This window comes from Camelus bactrianus, chromosome 12 (genome assembly GCF_048773025.1).
Source record: "Camelus bactrianus isolate YW-2024 breed Bactrian camel chromosome 12, ASM4877302v1, whole genome shotgun sequence".
Lineage (NCBI taxonomy): Eukaryota > Metazoa > Chordata > Mammalia > Artiodactyla > Camelidae > Camelus > Camelus bactrianus.
The window spans coordinates 8,969,238-8,988,022 of NC_133550.1; the positions used below are offsets into that span (position 1 = coordinate 8,969,238).

An 18,785-nucleotide genomic window follows, 5' to 3' on the forward strand; every position below is an offset into this window, starting at 1 on the left:
GGAGTTGATTGACTACATCCATGAGTCACACACCTAATCCCTTTAGTAAATGGTTGTCCTTGACTATTTCCAGAGCACGCTACCTGGATAGGCTGAGAATTTTCCAAAACATCAAGGTCTGGTTCCTTCTTGCTCAGCAATTTCTACTTTAATTTTTTTCTCCCATTTTACTATACAAAGCCAGGAGAAACTGGGCTATGCCTTCCACACTTTGTTGGAAGTGACAGCCTCAGCTCAGTGTCCAATTTCCTCACTTACAAGTTCTACTTTCCACCCCAAAGAAGAACACAGTTCAGCCAAGTTCTCTGCCACAAGGATCATCTTCCCTTCGGTGGCCAATAACGTATTTCTCATTTCTGTCTGACACCCCAGCAAAGGCACCTTCACCATTCATATTTATAGCAATACTCTGGTCCAGATAATCCAAGCTTTTATAATCAAGCCCCTCAAAACTCTTCCAGCCTCTACCCAGTACCCAGTTCCAAAGCCACTTCCAAATTTTTAGGTGTTTTTCACAGTAACATTCCATTTCATGGTACCAACATTTCTCAGGGTTGTTCAGGGAAACAAAAAACAAGAGATTAATTTTAAGGATTTGGCTCACACAGTTATGGGGGCTGGCAGGTCTGAAACTGTTGGGCAGGCTGGCAATTCGTGTAAGAGTTGATGTTACAGTCTTAAGTCCAAAGGTCACAGGGCTAGCCAGCAGGCTAGAAGCTCAGGCAGGATTTCTATGTTACAGTCTTGAGGTAGAATTCTTTCTCCATTGGAAAACCTCAATTTTTGCTTGCATGGCCTTCCACTGATTAGATGAGGCCCACCTACATTGTGGAGGGTAATTTTCTTTACTTGAAGTCAATTGATTGTAAGTGTTAAATACATCTACAAAATCACTTCATGGCAATATCTAGACTAGTGTTTGACCAAACAGCTGGGCACCAAAGCTTAGCCAAGTTGACACGTAAAATTAACCCTCACTGGTGGGAAGAATAGGAGAAAGAATATGGAGCAGTAATTGATTTTTCTTTGTAAAGTGTTTCTTTCTTCCTGTGATTTTTTTTTTTCAAATAAAAGAGAGGTGACTGGAAATTTTCAAGGGAAACTAGTATTTCCATTTTTTAATCTTTTGCCTCCTCAGCCTTCCTTTCTTCTGTTATGACTTTTTCTCAGTGTGATACAGGCTGCTTAGAAGCTCTTAGAAACTTGAATCCACATATTGGAGACCTGAATCCACGTATAAAGCATTTTTATACTTTCCACCTAACCGGGAAGCTCTATAAAAATAACTTTAACACCACAATTATTCTTTTTAATACAGCTTTTTATTTTTTACAGTGTGCCTCTATATCTGTTTTGTTTTGAACTTGCCAAGCACACTGCAGCCTCAGGGCCTTTGCATGTGTTCTTGCCTCTACTAGGAACCCTTCCTCCAGACAGCCTTATGTTTTGTACTGACACCTTTCTGGTTATTTGTTTAAAAGTCACTTTCTCAGTGAGGCTTGCCCTGTGAGGTGTTCTCTGACCACCGGGTTTAAAATTGCACCATCCTCCTCCAGCTCTGGGTTTCGTTTTAACTCCATGGTGGTGATCATCATGGGGACTACTTTTCATTTCACTTATTGTTTCTACCTTCACCTCTTTTTCTACTAGAAGGTAAGCTCTGTGAGGGCAGAAATTTCAGTCTGTTTTATGTCTTGCTTATTCCCAGTGCCTAGAATAGTGCCTGACACATACAGTGTATATAATCTAGTTATTGACTCAGAAACTAAATCTTGTCTTGGTTACTTAGGTGCTAATGATTCACAGATGCAGATGGAGACCCATGCTTTTCTTTTCCCCTGTTGCTCCCCTCCTCTCCTTCCCTGTGCCCTGTAATTGCAGCCTTGCTGAATTTCCCCCTTTACCATTCTCATTCAGGGGTTTATATTATTACTATAATATGAATGTGTCCATACATAACATTTTACAAGGTTTTTATTAATTATCAGATGTCATATATGGCATACTTAATTATCCCTTTTACCACATGCTTTATTTTTTTATTTGAGATGGCTCAAACATTTAGCCTGAGCTCATTTGATTTAACTCTGTATATTCCATTCTATGAATGTACATACTTGAATGATTCATTCTGCTATTGATATACATTTAAATTGTTTCTGATTTTAAACTCTTATTTCCTCACTACTGTAAACATCCATTTACGTGTCTTTTTATGCTCAGACGTGCACACCTAGGGGAGAAATACAGGAATAGCTTCAACAAGCAGTTTTCAAAGTGTGGGACAGTCCCCACTGCCTGTATCCCATTGGCACCAATGTAAAAAAAAAAAAAAAAAAATTTATTCCAGGGGGTAATGGGCAGCGGTTTTATTGTTCTTCTCTTCAGGAGGGATTGTGGAGGGTGCGGAAGGCAGGTCGAGACCAGCACCTGGCTTCCATCAGTGAGCCAGACTCTTGTCTCCTGTCTTGCTGGGAGCCCTTTGCGTCCCCTCCATCACGCGGAATGTGAATTTCTGCTTCATTGACCTCTTCTGGTTCCAGATTCCAGCAACCTCATTTTTTTCCCCACATTGATAATGGAGATATTTATTGCTGCTGTTATTGTTGCTACTATTAGTATCTCTTGGGTTAGTTTAATTTAGCTTTATCTTTTCGAGTTTTATTTTTCATTACCATTATATCCAAATGCAGATGTACGGAGCTATCTTGATCTGTTGGCTGACTTTTAACTGAAGTTGAACAGCAGAAAATCAAGACTAAAGTGGTTGGCAGTTCTGTATTGCCTGTTGCAGTAAGGTAGACCTGCTTCGTATTCGAATTGTGTAGGCTGCAAAAACGACATGATTATATAAAAATCAAAGAGCCCTACTTGTATTCTTACCTCGACGGGCAGCTGTGCCGTCCCTCCACCACGGTGGTTTTGCAAGAACGGTTTACAGTAGTCCAAGGACTTTAGTTCAGTTGCAGTTTGGGATCTAGTCAGCTATCTGAACCAAAGCTCTAATAAAGCTGTGGAATTCTGCACCACAAAGCATAAAAGAGTTGACTCTGACTTGGGATATTTTGTAAGCAGGAAGTTTCTATTTCTATTACCTCCATCATTAAATGACTTTAAAGGATCTTATAAAATTCAGGAAGTTTGAGCAGTGTAATTTTCACTATGTAGTCCTCCCATGTAAAGTGAAGCTAATGTGTTGGATAGGATTTTTAGGATTTTGTATCTGAGTGTAGAAGAATAACTACCAAAAATAATGAGTTCGTGCTGGAATAATTAACACTGAGCTTTTTTTCTGACAGTGATTGGTAAATAGATTCAATGGTTTCCTGAGGCTAGTTCTGGAATATACTTGTAAGACCATGTCATCAACATGGTATAAATACTGAAGGTGAGTCCCATGATATTGAACAAAATTAAACCTAACCCAGTAAGGAGATACACTTTTACTTATAGACTTATAGACTAGACAAGATGTCAGTGAATATGGGGTTTTTTTTTTTTTTTTTGGTTCACTGGTGATCTTTATTAGTATATTTAATTTTTTAGCAAAAAAAATTTACGTTAACATTTAATGAACACATTTTCTTGTCTTCAATGTACACTAAAGTCATAGAAATAGTGAATTACTATCTCCTATAACCTAGGAAGACATCAGTAACAATGAAGAAAATATCACAATATCCATTTCTTACCCGTAACACTGAACTTAATACTGGAAACACTTTATAAAGATGCAACTATGTGTTTCATTCAGAGTGTCAGTTCTCCCAAGTGACTTCAGTTTCTCCTGGGCTTTGCTGTGGTAGCTTCTGTAGCATCATTGGTTGTCTCACAGAGAGAGAGAGTCAGCTTTATCTGTTAGCTCTCGAAGTATGCCAGCATCTCTCTTACTGGGAACCTTTGCAGAATATTCTTGTTGGTACCATTTTTCTCATTTCCTTTCACTTGACAAAATCACCTCATCATTCAAGACTCAACTGAAATATATTTATGATCTCCTCAGGCTGGTTTAATTGTGCTTCCAAATACAAGAGCTGCTATCATTGACCAGTTTTTCTCAAGGAGAGTTGGATGAAAAAATTAAACTTTTGATGAGGAAATTAAATCTAATGCCGTAAGTCTTAGAATGGATTAAATTATCTCCTCTGCATTGAAATGAGCAATGTTTATGTAACGTCATTGAGAGAACTAAGAAAATGGTAACTCAAATCATTTTCTGTGTTCGATGGTTCAGATAACTCCAGTTGAGAAAGGCTGTCACATATTATTATAATTTCCCCCCTTCATTTGCTGTTATCTCTCAAAGAATTGAGAGCTGTGAAGCATGGACTGCATTTTGTTCCATCATGGTGCCCCTAATGCTAGCACACTGAAGCCTTCCTTTACGAGTTGTTGGACAGGTATTTGTGAAATGAGTGATAGAAAGAGAGAAGGTTCTTCTGAAGGCACTTTGATGGTGGAACTGTATAAAGTAACCAGGAATTCATATCACAGTGTCCAAGACGGGATCAGTGAGCCTAAGTCACATATAAACTAGTGTTAATATTTGAAGGGTCCAGTCGGGTGGCGAGAGTGGGTGTAATCTCTGGTTATAGGTCTGAGAGAGCCGTAGGACTGACCTGATCCTGAGCTGTCAGGTCATCTTACTCCTGAGTGAGCTAGTCTAGGTCAGCAGCGACAAAGATGTGAAAAGACCACATGTGTCATTATCCAGCGGGCTAGCTCGGGTTCCTTTCAGGGTGGTGATGACAAGGGTTCTGAGAACAGCAAGAGAAGAGAGGCTCAAATGCACAACTGGTCTTCAAGTAACTACGAGTTTCATACATATTTGCAATTGTGCCTTTAGCCACAGGGGTCACGGACTGTTTGTTTGTGTCCTCCCCCATTCATAGTTGAAGTCTTAACCCCCAAAGTAATGGTACTTGGAGATGGGGCCTTTGGGTCCTAATTATGAGGTTGTGGATCTTATCTGATGGAATTGCTTATAAGCAGAGACACCAAAGAGCTTGATCTCTCTGTACCCAAGAAAAGGCAGTGTAAGCTCACAGTGAGAAGACAGCTTTCAGCCAACCAAGAAAAAGACTTTCACTAGAACCCAAACATGTTGGAACCCTGATCTTGGATTTCCAGCCTCCGTAAGTGTGAGAAATTAATGTTCTGTTGTTTAAGGCACCCAATGGATGGTATTTTGTTATGGCAGCCTGCGTAACAACAAGTCACATATAAAGTAAATATAAAAAGGAACGATTTAAAGAAGTAGAGACTATTATAGGAGGAGAATAATTTGTGGCCAGTTTTGCAGTCTACCACAATTGAGACATAGTCTTTAAATAAATATGATGCATGTAGGTGTCATAAATTAATGAATGATGCATCCTTGGCTATAAAATATTTTTTTAAAGCTAATCCTTTAGAAAAAAGTGACCTGGAGTCAGATATCCTGATATTCTTCGGTGCTTACACATCATGCACGTACTTACTAAGTGCGCTTTGGGACTATTATGTGCTTTACTGGTTTTGCAGGTTAGCTCGTATGTCCCAGCGGATATATACAGGAGCCCAAATGACAACTCAGGCTAAAGACTCGTTAAATCCACCTTCACATAATCTGTTGAAAATTTAAAATTTCTATTATTTCATTGCCGATTGACCTTCAGGCAAGTTGTCAAGAAATTTATGAGGGTAGCGGCATGAATACGTGTTCCCAAATGTCTGTTGAGTAAAAATATGACTCATGGTTTTCTTGCTCCTGAAATGATTTAGCCTCAGACCTGAAGTTGACAGCGGAGTCGTTGTACAGATTGATGTCTTCAATGACTAATATGTGACAGAGCTTGCTTCTGATTTATTATGCTGCTAGGTACAAACAATTTGCCTCATTTTTTAGCATTTTTATTATGCTCTTTGACTAATTGGATGGAAACATTCATTTACTTTTATATTGAGGGCATATCCATTTTGAATAAATCAATCATTTTAAATTAAACTTTTATTTTTAAAAAAGCATAATTTTAATGTGTTTTTTTTTTTAGTAAGCTGATATGGTCTTGCTCTTTTCTTTTTTGATGTCATGTAGCTCCTATTTTGTTTGTTCATTTCTAACAGTAAACCTAATAGTTATATAAAATGTATTTAGTAACTACTAGATTTTTATTCTCATTTACTATTCAAGCACAGCAAATGTACTTGAAAAACAATCATAGACAATTAGGTCAGTCTTTAGTAACTGAGCTTGTAATTCCTGGAAAACAGAAAATTAAGAAGTCACCTTTCTCTGACTCCTAAGGATACTTTGAATAATGTTTTAAATTTATTTTTTAGAGAATTAAAGTATGACTCATTAAAAAAGGAAACAATGCAGTAAGTGGAAATGGAGGAAGGAAAGACAGTGTACAATTCCTTTCTGTAGTATTTTTATCTACTAAGTAGGTAAAAGAACATTATTATTTATTATGTAGCTTTTATATCACATATATTTTTGATAAATACAGATTTTAAGTAATATTTACATAAATTAGAATATTTCCTAAAGCTGAAGTGACTCTCCTATAGTATATAGTTGGGTCATTTTTTTTTTTTTTGTCACTGTATACCTTTTCATTAAGAATTTAATCCACTTACATTTAAAGAAATTATCCATAGGCGAGGCCTTACTAATGCTATCTTGTTAATTGGTATTTTACTAATTTATATCTCTTTTATTCCTTTTTTTCTCTCTTGCTGCCTTCTTTTATGAACTGATGTTCTTTAATAGTATACCTTACTTAAATTCTCTTTATCTTCTGTGTCTCTTCTGTAGGTTTTTGCTTTGTGCTTACCATGGTCTGTTTTATACTGACAACAACTGAACTCTGGTTGCATGCAAAACCCTTTCCTCCCCCTGCCCCACATTTTATATTTTTGATGTCACAATTTACCTCTTTTTATAAACACACAATAGTAGTGTTTTTAATGTATCTGCCCTCCTGTCTGTCTCCGTGGCTACTGCTTTATGATGGCTTTTCTAGAAATTCTACTGCAGTAGAATTTAACTACTTTGTCGATATATCCTCTGTCTCACTTCAGCCATAGTCTCTGATCTACCTCTAGGATTATTTCTCAAAATGCAAACTAACTAAATCCTTTTCTTGTCCTAGAGGAGAACATAAGTTCCAGAACTTTAAGATGAATAGCTCATGTGCCCTTTTACCCTAATTTCTTTTCAACTACATCATGGTTTCATGCTGCCTCTCATTTGTAGGTTATAAGAACTAGTACTTCTTGGTCATCTGTTACCACCCTCAGTCTTACCACATCCCAGTCCTTCCCAGGAGTGGCTCCCGTTCATCTTTCAAGATTCAGCTCAGCCAAGTCAGTGTGTCTTCAACCCTTCCTGAGACTGTTTCTTGACTGTCACCATTTATTCCATATTTTCCTCCTCTTAACCTCGTAGAAATCTGAATTTATCCATCTAATGATGGTTATAAAACTATGCTGTAACCATCTACTTCAAAATTTACCCCCTAGGTTGAATTATTTCATAGGTCTGGGACAATGTGTTTTGTCTTAGTCGTCTTTATATTTCCAGTGTCTGGCCCCATCTTTGGCATAAAATGAGATACCCAGTAGATGTTAAGTGAGTCACTAAATGAACAAACGCCGGAAACAAGAATAACAATGTTCTACCTTGATTTAATCATCAGAGCAAAATTAGAATGAAGCGTGGTAAGGCTTACCTCTAGGAATAAGAACTCGGAATAGAAACTCATTTCCACTTTAATTATCATCTCAGAGAGAGGCAGGATCTGTAATTGAAGACCAGTACAGTTAATACTACATAAGCACTGGAGCTTACTCGTTTTTATCACTTTTACTATTTCTGTGTGTTTTCCACAGTGATCATTAGTAACCACCTTTCTTTCTTACTTTAAAGGCATTGAGGAAAGGCAGGTTTAGGGAGACTGTCCTACTTTGAGGTCCAGACTGTAAGAGCAGAATTTTTACAAAGGACAGAGAGGCAATGGACAAGACTGGAAACCAAGCTGAGTCCCTGGGACCCAGAGCCAAGGAAGAATGAAGCAGAGGGTAAGTGAGTTTGTCGTGAGAGCTTTCAGGAGCCGTGGAGCTGAGCGAGCGTTGCAGAGCACGGGGGACATTTTCCAATATAGTGTTTTCCACATAATAGTTAACCAGAGTTGAAAAACAATCCTGAATTTTATAGGAATTTAGTCATATCTTTCTTAGACTGAGATTGAATTGTCTTGCTTGCTGTAGTTTTTGGATTGAGGAGAAGGCAGGGAGCAGAGGCGGAGGTTCTTCAGCTTGCACTCCTAGAAGTGAATAAAACAAGAATTCCTTCACATTGGGCTCCTATATCTGCAAACCCTTTTTGTGTTTCCTCCTACCCCAGGGTGAGGTTACTCCTAACCTAGAATAATTCCCTCTTTATTTTTTTATACAGGGCATCAGTCTGTAATTATCTTGTTGATAACATTTTTTTCTAACCAAATTCTCTGTTGTGATAATCTCTGTGTTCACCAGGAGATGCGTACAAATTAGAGCAAGGTGTAAGCATGGTGAGGGGTGAAGAGGGGTGCAGAGTCGTTCTTACTTTGCAGCCCCTTTTAAGGTCAGGTGTGACTGAGCATAACATTGCAGATAGCGACTGAACTTACAGCCTTTCTTAGTCTCTTATATTTGGATGGGGAGTTCTCTGTTATTCGCTCCTTTGAGAAGGTCAGCTGTGGGAATAACTGGTCATTTCTTCTTCGGTCCTTGAGGAACATGGCTTAGTCAGGCTGAACTCCTCCCAGGATAGGGTGAGGTTGAAAGAACTAATTACTTCCATCACGTAGAGGAGCCAGTTAGAGCCTGTGACTCCGGGAATCCCTTAACACTGCTTTACTCCCCAAGGTCCTGGTGATAAATTTTATGTGTTTGACCCCAACCCAGTTGGGTGAAATTAATCCTAGAAATTCCAAAAAGTTTGACAGGAACTCAGCTGGCCTTTATAAAAGTGTTTTGTGAGACCAGAATTTTTTTTTTTTAGTTAGTTTTATTTAGTCCTTTGTGAATCCCGTACCCTATTTACTGGAATAAATTCTACCTTTTGAACTGAATTCATTGAATAGATCTAAACTTTATCATTCTCTCCAGATAATGATTCTAGCACCAATGTCTATTTCAGGATTGCATAAGTAGCAAATGACATATTTGGATTATTATATTATTTTTGAGGGCTATTTAATAGAATGCATATGAATTTCTCCCTTCTGAGGGCTAGAAGAAGTGAATTATTATTTTTTAAATGGTGTGAATTTTTGCATATCCTGGAATGAAGTTCTTCACTCAGCTGAGGCTACTGTGGAAGGCACGATAAAAAATGTAAATATGATTTATTCATGCTTTATGGTCTCAAGATACAGTCTCTGATGGGAGGGAGGCATGAATAATTTCAAAAACAAACTAGAGTATGATATAACCAAATAGCCTAATTTGAGAATTTAGAGAAGGGGGATTTTCCTTTCTCAGAAATAATTTCATAGCCAAGACATGAAAACACCCTAAATGTCCATTAACAGATGACTGGATAAAGAAGCTGTGGTACATTTATATAATGGAATACTATTCAGCCATAAAACCCGACAACATAATGCCATTTGCAGCGACATGGATGCTCCTGGAGAATGTCATTCTAAGTGAAGTAAGCCAGAAAGAGAAAGAAAAATACCATGTGAGATCACTCATATGTGGAATCTAAAAAAAATATATATATAAATATAAAACAGAAACAGACTCATAGACATAGAATACAAACTTGTGGTTGCCAAGGGGGCAGGGGGTGGGAAGGGACAGACTGGGACTTCAAAATGCAGAACAGATAAACAAGAGTATACTGTATAGCACAGGGAAATATATACAGGATCTTGTGGTAGCTCACAGGGGGAAAAAATGTGACAATGAATATATGTATGTTCATGTATAACTGAAAAATTGTGCTCTACACTGGAATTGGAAACAACATTGTAAAATGACTGTAACTCGTTAAAAAATAATTTTGTGATTTTATTTTAAAAGGTGTTGTTTATTTGTGTGGAAGGATGGGTGTGATTTCATCACATGACAGTGCGATAGGATTAGGTAAATGGAGAGAAGGGGGATTTCTTGGAGAAAAAGCTTTCTGCGCTAAAACAAGTCTAGGAGTTCTGCATTCTGTAACTAAAGCAAATGGAAATGCCCATTAACATAGGGAAGACGTCGAGAAATTGTGAAGTAAGTGCACCATTCAGTAAAGAATTTCTCAGGTCTACCAGATCATTTCCCTGCAATGCCTATAAGCACCCCGTGAGGCAGGTGTTTCCTGGTACAGTGGGATTTAAATCTGCCATTTAAAACAGACTGGTAAAAATGGGCGAGAAAAATTTGATGTAGTCTCATTTTGTAACGTCTCGGAGTCAAGGCTTTGGTGTTCCATTGAAATCTCTGAGTGACGGAGTAACCCGATGGAGTGATGGAGTGCTTTTGGTAGACTGATTCTGAAGAGAGGCTGGATGTGCAGAGAGGTGTGGGAGGCGAGGAAGAGAGACTGAGGATGAGACAGTTGTTTAGGGGACTGTGTGAGAGGAGCATGTGAACCGCAGTGGTCAAAAAGAGAGATGGAACAAAAGACATATTTAAGAGCTATTAAAGAGAAGATGACTTTAAAAAAGGGGGGGAGAGGAAGAACTCAATCTTTCAGCCTCGGGGCCGACTATCATTACAATTAACAGACTTGAGGGAATTTAACATTTCAGTGAGGCATCCTTTTGAAAATGTCCAGGAAGCAGGCAGAAAAGAATTGTAACTTAGGAAAAGGAATAGCACCAAGGGTGGAGAACTGGGAGACACCAAGTATAAATGCAGTAGCTGGATTTATAAAGGTGGAAAATATTGTGGAGAGTTTGTAAAGAGAGAGGAGAGCCAACAATAAAACCTTTAGGAGAGCTCACGTAGGTTGGACCTGAAGGCAGAAACTAGCCGTGGCAGGAGCTACAGTGATACAGTGGCACAGAAGCCAAAGCCTCAGTTGAATATCGCTAATACCATGGAAAACTTGAATGAGACAAGGCCCAGTGGCTTTGGAAGCCAGGAAGTCAGCTCATCTTCAAGAGAACATTTATTCAGTGAAACTTGCAAGAGAAAGAGCTGAAGGAAGGAATGAGGAGTAGGTGGTGAGAAAGAAGAGGTTACGAGGGAAGGTGGCCTCTTGTGAAGTTGCGAAGTGAAGATGAGAAAAATCCAGCGACAACACAAGACAAAAGGAAGATCTACAGAGGGTTATGCTTTCCCACTATTTTTAGGCTTGAGGAGATAAACACATTTTGTGGGCTAAAGAAAAGACTGATACATTGAAAGTAAAGTGTGAAAATGATTGGAGCCAGATCGCTGAGGCAGGCAAGAGAAACTTCATCATCATCAGTGATGACAAGTAAACGGACAGCCTGAGAAAACGAGAGATGCCTTTTTCTCTAGGACGGAACAGGAAGGAGTGGTGTGTTTGAGATGGCGGGGAAAGACAGGAGTCCCCCGTCCTGCTGTTCCCGCGTCTGGAGTGTTGTCATTCCCAGGAGCAGGGCAGAAGGGTTGACAGCCTGTGGCTCCTACTCAGCCTCCTGTCCTGCTGTCCGCCGGGCTGGGAGGCAGGGGACGGGCAAACAAAAGGTCAGAGAAAGCATCGCACTGTCTTGTGCGGCACGGACTGTAAAGGCAGCCTAAGGGCCAGGGAGTGAGCTTGACATCCAGACGGCGGCAGAGTGAGAACAAAGCTGAGTGATCGCCTGGAACAGACCTGGCCCCAGGCAGCACGAGCGTCTCTGGTCGGGGAGGAGGGGTGGACGCTAGAATGTAAGGGGAAAGGGCGAGGTGGAAGCCAAATTAAACTAATAAAACTTCCCTGCCTGGTTGGCAGCCAGACCTGGAAGAGGGCAGCCAACAGGCCCTTGGGAGAGTGCTAAGGGGGAGGGGGTGGACGCAGTGTGCAAGGACGAAACCCAGGATTTCCTTCCTCCTACTTCGCTTTGGTGCAGGCGTGTCATCACTTCTCAGAGGACCGTGTCTGCTTGTTTGTGTGTTTTCGGGGGATCTGCCGTCTTCAGTCATACAGTAAGGGCAGGGGAAAGGGAAGTTTTTCTTTTCTCTGCATTCGGGCTGAGGCTTCTCTCTGGTGACCTTCTCGAAGTGACACACAGGATTGAACCAATTGATTTCTTTCCAGCAGCTCCTGCAGCTCTCACCCGGGTTCTGTTTAACGTCGGGTTGGTTTTTGTTCCAGTCAGCACCAACTTCATTATCCGTGTTCAGTGAATGTCACGTAACGAGAACTTCCGATTCTAAATGCAAGGGCTTGAAATTGCGAGCTCCACGGGGCTTTCCAAGGAGGCTTCCTTCCTTTGAGAGGATCTTCATGGTGAACCTTGGGGGTGTCATAAAACGTGAGGAAAATGATCGCTTTTGGCTCTGCCCTCCTGTTTCAGCTGGGTTTTATTGATCTTTTGTAAGAAATGACTGCAGTTAACATTCCCACTGTTGTCAGTGTCATAAACTTTATAGGTAAGTTTGACAGGAGGCATAGATACCTTTTACAATGTTTGTACACCGTCAGCTCATACGTTATTAATGATATCTTTAGTGACTATTTAAATTCTATTGAACATGATATTTTTATCAACCAATATATGATTGACATGATTTCCACCTTTTTTTTATTTAAGAGTATGAAATTTGGCAAATATCGGAGCTAAAACTATATAATGTATGAATTGAAAGTGAAAGACATCATTCTTTAAAACATTTTGAACATATAGTGTGTGAGGGGCTGTTTTCATTCTGTCTTTGAATAATATCTTCATTTGGTTTATTTGCAACATGGAACAAAATTGTCCCACTTCTAGGAGAACAGATTCTGTTAAAGGGCACAAAATATTTTTCAGCATTTTATCTTGATAAATGAAAAATTCTTCAGAACTAACCAGTTCCTCTGAGGATCTCACACAGTAACTTTTATGGAAAGTAAACTGTGATTTGGAAATTGAATAGAATTCTAAGCACACTTAAGGAACTAATGCTTGACTTCCAGGATCCTCTGTGTTTAATTAAGCACATGACCCTGTCTGCTTATGTAATACAGTTCCCTCAGATGACTCTTTCAAAAGACCTTTTCTCATTCAGCCCATAATTTTTAGAATCTTGGAAAACTTGTTCAAACAATGTCTATCTGTTAATTACTTATTTTTGAACAACAGTAGAATTTTCCCAGAGAAGTGAAGAAATTTGTATTTCACACGCTAAGAAAGTCTATAAAACAGAACGACACGTTCTAGTGCCATGGAATCAAAAATGAGCTGAGAGGGATTTCTGAGAACACAGCGCTGCTCTGTCTCTTCACAAATGAGGAAGCTAAGAGCCAGTGTGAATGTCACTTGCTCAAAGGGTCGCTAACACTTTAGTGGCATTTATTGTGATATATGTATTTACATTTTTCGCGGTGTTATGTCTCTGTACATGACGTAAAGCCAAGCCACAGGACCCTGGAGCTATTTTCATCACTGGGGCATTTCACGCTTCCAACGGTCACGACCCTTTTCTATCCAGGCTAGTCACACATTTTATAGTATTATCTTTAGCAAAACTAGTTTTTTGATTATGTGGTTTTAGTAAGCGCAAGTAGTCATACTCAGTTCTGTGTGAGGCTCTAAATATGTGGAATTATAGAAAACTTGAGTTTATTAGACCGGGGACTGCACCATTATTCTTTTCTCCACCTCCACTTACACTGTTTTTCAAAGTGAAAGAATTTCCTGGTGTCTGACTTAAGCCTATAAGAGATTTTAAGAAAAGGTCTTAAGGCCACACTGTTGGTTTGCTCTTTTCCTTGCTCTAGTGACCTTTTGATTTAGTTTTGCCCTGAAGGAGTGTCTTCCCTTGAAAATGTCTTACCAAGCTACGGACAGGGCAGTAATGTATCTTTCACCCCCTTAAGTCCTGTGACACGTGGATTGTCCCTTCTCCCTATTCATTTCTGCTTGTAAACAGATCAAACCTATGATGCCTTCATGGTCCCTCCTAGCACTTCTGAAACAGAGCTAATGACAAGCAACCCACGCTACCAGCATTTTTCTCCATACCTCTCGTCCCAGAACCCCAACTGCATTGTGTTTATTTTCTGCCTGCCGCAATACCATAGGCAAAGTTTTACCAAGCAGTTTGCCACTGCCTAACAGAAGCTGTCATTTTTCTAACCTTTTCTTACAGGGTCCTCACCACCAGCTGTCCATCTGTAAAGCCAGTGCCACATATGTTAGGATTTTGTTTTACATACCCACTCTCAGATTTTTTTTCTTTTTTTTTTTTTTAAATGGAGGTACTGGGGCTTGAACCCAGGAACTCATGTGTGCTAAGCACACACTCTACCACTGAGCTGTTGTCCACCCTCAGATTTTGTTGTTTTATCAAACAATTCCAGTATCTTAGGGCTGACAACAACAAATATTTATTTCTCGTTTATGCCACTTGAAGGCTACGATCAAGTTATCAGTCTGGGTGGCTCTGATGGGCTTGGCGACCTTCAAGCATTTTCTTATTTTCAGGGATTCAGACTAAAGGGGCAGGTTCTCAGATTGGGAGGTAAAGACACAGATACAGAGTCAAACGTGCAAACGCATTGTAAGCACACTCTTGGACGTGGACTATATAGGTCATTGGCTTATATTCCATTTTCAAAGTCCAGAGTCAGTGGGTATGGAATATACTTTGCCTGCAGAGAAGCATGGCAAGTGTGGGTAGGAGACAAATAATTATGAACAAAAAATAAAATTACCAGTTTTCATTCACTCGTAAGTATATAGAGGAAGAAGCAACTGATGAGTCGATTGGGTTCCTAAGAGCTCCCCAGCCTCCCCCTCTGAAGTGTCATTCCTGACCTCTGATGACGTTGTCCTAAATTCAGTGGATGGTTAACTGTCTGTGGGCTTCAGCTTTTGTTTCTTCGTCTTATTTTGGCAAAATTACCAAATTAGCAACTCGCCGAGTGTCTCCTGAAGTCTTAGGGGGAAACACGCAGCTGGAATGGATGGGAGGCAGAAAACCCAGGCGAGTGGCCACCAGCAAAGCAAGTACTAGAACGGATGAGCCACAGTAGGGGAAGAGGGTGGGTGGAGATAGGCACAGTTCAAGCCGTCCATGACTCAGAAGTAACGCGAAGGTCGTAGGAAGTGTATAGCCCAACTCTATAAAAGCCTGGTTCAAGAGTGAAATGTTGTAGGTAGACATAAAACAGGATAATTGACATGGTTGAATTTCAGTTGCATCATCTGCAGAATGGCTAGAAACAGAATTACGAGGAAATTCATATTAAAGTGTCAACTGACGTGTAACGGTAAATGTTATTTATGTAGGTAATTGGTAATCAGCCGATGTGGTTTATAGCTACATTTAAGTGTGGGGGCCATCCCTGGGTATAATCTTTACAGCTTCTACAAGAGCCTCATTATCTCACTTAGGCATAACTAAAAGCAAGATGGCATAAAACAAACAAAAAAGGAACTTAAAAATAAAGGCAAGATCTCTAAATAAAATACAGCTTCCAATTTCACTATATTACCGTTCACATTTGAATCTGTTGTAGGCTAGTTAAAATTAAAATATATTTCATACCAGAAATAAAGACCAAAATTAGGATGAATATTTAAATGCATAATATTAACTTAAAGTATTTTATATATCAAGATATTGTAATAGTGTTACCCCACATTTGAGTAACCAAAGAAATATCCTCTTTCCTACCGTCCTCACCCTAGCACCACTGGCCTGTGTATTTTCTTTTTATGCATCACTTTTGTCACATATTTTGAATTTTACAGTCATAAAGTTTTTTCCATGAACACTATACAGTAAATATTTCTCACGTTATTATGTAATTTCATAACTGTTATTTAATGTAGTTTTGACAGTTTATCCAGCGGATGACTGTAATGCAGTCAGCCACTTCCCAGAGTCGGGCCTGTGGGCTGTCTTTAGTTTTCCCGCACAGTAGACATGGTTACGCAAGGGCGGTGAGGGACAGGGGTCATAGGATTATGAGCCCACAGCTGACAGAGTGATGTGTCATAGGTGGAACTACACGCTCGTCCAGGATTCTGCAAGAGCGATGGTTCATAAGTAGCTTCAGCCCCTGGTGGGCAGAGGAGTGAGTGGACCAGGGGAACTTACTGCCGTGAAGGGCAAGGCCACGTCAGGCCGTGCCTCTGGCCAGGTTGAGTCAGTCCCCTTGCTGTGCTACGGTTTCTCAGTCCTGCCCCCAGCAGTGCTGTATTTCACAGAAACTTCTAGGGGATTCTAGCGTATTTCTGAATGTCATCATTGGTATCGGGTGATCTTACGGATTTTTTTTTTTCTCATGTTCAGCTTTTTAAGAAGATCTTTTTAATAGGAAAGTGAGGAAGGTATTCTCTGACCCTGTAATCTTCTTAGAAACATCCAGGAGTTGTGGTTTTGGTTTTGTTTTTGTTTTTTAATTTCTCTTTTCTCGTGCCAGTTAATGAATGTCCTTCTTTTCAAATGGAGGGAAGATAAAAGACCAGAAAATCTTTAAAGACTAAATGCAAAATGTGATGCCCCCAATCTCTGAGATATAATTCCATTTTCCTCCATGTTGACCAGAGAATGTCCCTAAATACAAGAGGTGAGAAAGGTAGTGTAAATGACTTTCCAACTATGCTCCAAGAAATTCTAAGCATTTTAAGGGGAACCTCAGGGACTGTTTAGGAAAGGAGTCAGGGAGTGATACTAGGGAGAGACCAGGGTCTCTGTGACCCTGGGGGCTGGGATTCTGAGTAAGATTTTTGTTCCTGGGAAGTTTTCTGTGGCTTTAAAAACTGTGGGGATGTGGGGAGAACAGAATAAAAACACACTTATCTATTGTCATCTTCCATGGCTGTGGAGCCATAGAGATTTTTTCCTGAGTATGGCACTGGGAGAGAAGAAAAGACTACAAGCATACTAATAGGTTAAAAAAAAAAAAAAACATTTTTCTCTAAACATGAAAACATTTTTAAAATAATTTTGGGCTGACTACTGTTATCCAGACCAGAATAGACTGCATACTGTTAATGCTACTGGATGGTGATTCGACTAATAATTCTTATAGACCCTTACTGAATGCTTAATTAATCACCACATTTGGAGATAGTGACTGTTAAAATTCTCGTTTTACAGTGGAAGAATATGAGAAGTTAAATGATACATCTAGAACGTAGTGGAATATGGGTTTGAGTTCAGGGAGTTTTGACTTCAAGAAGAGTGTTTTTTTTTTTTTTTCCTGTGCTGCCTAGCTGTATGTTAATTCAAAAGTGATGCAAATACTTATTTCCAAAACATTCATTTCTCTTTCACCTTTGTATCTTTGAGACTATTTATCGAACACCTACTGTGTTCTGAGAATAAAGTGAAATAAGATATAGATCCTGTTCTCAAGAACACAGAGAGTGTCAAGTAAATGTGATGTATATGATGTTACGTGATATGCGTGTTATGGTAAAAGTGTGCACGGGACTTAGGATCGGAGAAAAGTCCGACCTCAAGGACAGGGGAGATGATGTCCTTATCCTTATGTGTCTTAAGTTATAGATGGGAGTCCATCAGATGGAGGAAGGTAGTGTGAGGAATGCTGCAGTTGGAGGAAACAGCAGGTGGGAATATGGAGTTGTGAAACCTCGGGATGGCTCAAGAACGAAAGTAGTTGATTGCATTTATTGCAACTAACACTTGCAGGTGTGCTAGAGGAAGAGCCTAGACCGGCAATTGTCAGACATCAGTGGGCATCAGAGTCACTGGGGGACTTGTTAAATTACAGTTTTCTGGGCCTCACTTCTGGAGCTTCAGTCCGTTCAGTCGGAGGCAGTGCCCCCAGAATTTACATTTCTAGCAAGGTGCCAGGTTATGCTTTTGCTGCTTAACCAGAGACCACACAGTGAGAACTACTGGATAAGATCCATAAACGGCGGTCAATTCCTTTGTGCCTCCGTTGATTAAAATTTAGCTAGCAGGAAAAAAATCATAGGGGAAAAAAAGATATGAAAATTTTATGTGTAATACAAATAGAAGTGCCTGTTATAACTTACAACCAAGTTGACATATAAAGGGATATATTTATATTTGCATGCTAAAATTTTATGTTTAGCCATTTTGTACAGTTTTTAATAGAAAGATATGATATACTCATTAAGTAAATTATACAGAACCAAGTTTCCAATGTCACCTGCTATTAACAGCTTTTCACGAATTCTTCTAGATAATTTGTATGCAAATACAAATAAATAGACCTAAGTCTCTGTGTGTATATACTTTAAAATAAATGGAATCACTTTTGTTTGATAGCTTACTGTTAACTGCATTTATTGCACTTTTAACAATATCCCACATCAGCGCATGTAGGTCTACCTCATTCTTTTTGTGGTTCTGTGGTCCTTTGTTATGAATGTGCAGCAATTTACCCATTTTCCTAGTGACTTTCAGTTTGCCGTAGTTATAAATGATGCTGTCCTGGACATCCTGTACGTGCTTCTTTGCAAAGCTGTATGAATATTTATGTAAGAAAAACATGTTTAGGTGAAACTGCTGGGTTCATCACTTTTATAAACAATGTCATCACTACTGCTGTATTAGTTTCTTAGGGCTGCCCTAACAAATTACTACAATTGGTAGCTTAAAACAGTGAGTAGACATTTATTCTCACACTTCTTGGAGGCTAAGCTCTCAGCAGGACGGTGCTC

The 18,785-nt window shown here is 39.5% G+C and overlaps 1 protein-coding gene across 17 annotated transcripts in view; it reads left to right on the forward strand.

The window, feature by feature from the left end:
- Positions 1-18,785, forward strand: part of SLC16A7 (solute carrier family 16 member 7) — a 141,797-nt gene that overhangs the window by 55,768 nt on the left and 67,244 nt on the right. For 4 of the 17 annotated variants that reach the window (XM_074374641.1, XM_045510180.2, XM_074374643.1 and 1 more), the window contains one exon: positions 7,913-8,064. The exons of 11 other annotated variants lie outside the window; for them this stretch is intronic. The gene's annotated coding sequence lies outside the window, so the exon portion shown is untranslated. Of the gene's footprint in view, positions 1-7,912; positions 8,065-11,964; positions 12,121-12,157; positions 12,568-18,785 lie in introns of those variants that run through there. 2 more of the 17 variants (XM_045510185.2, XM_045510184.2) reach the window with 2 other exon arrangements.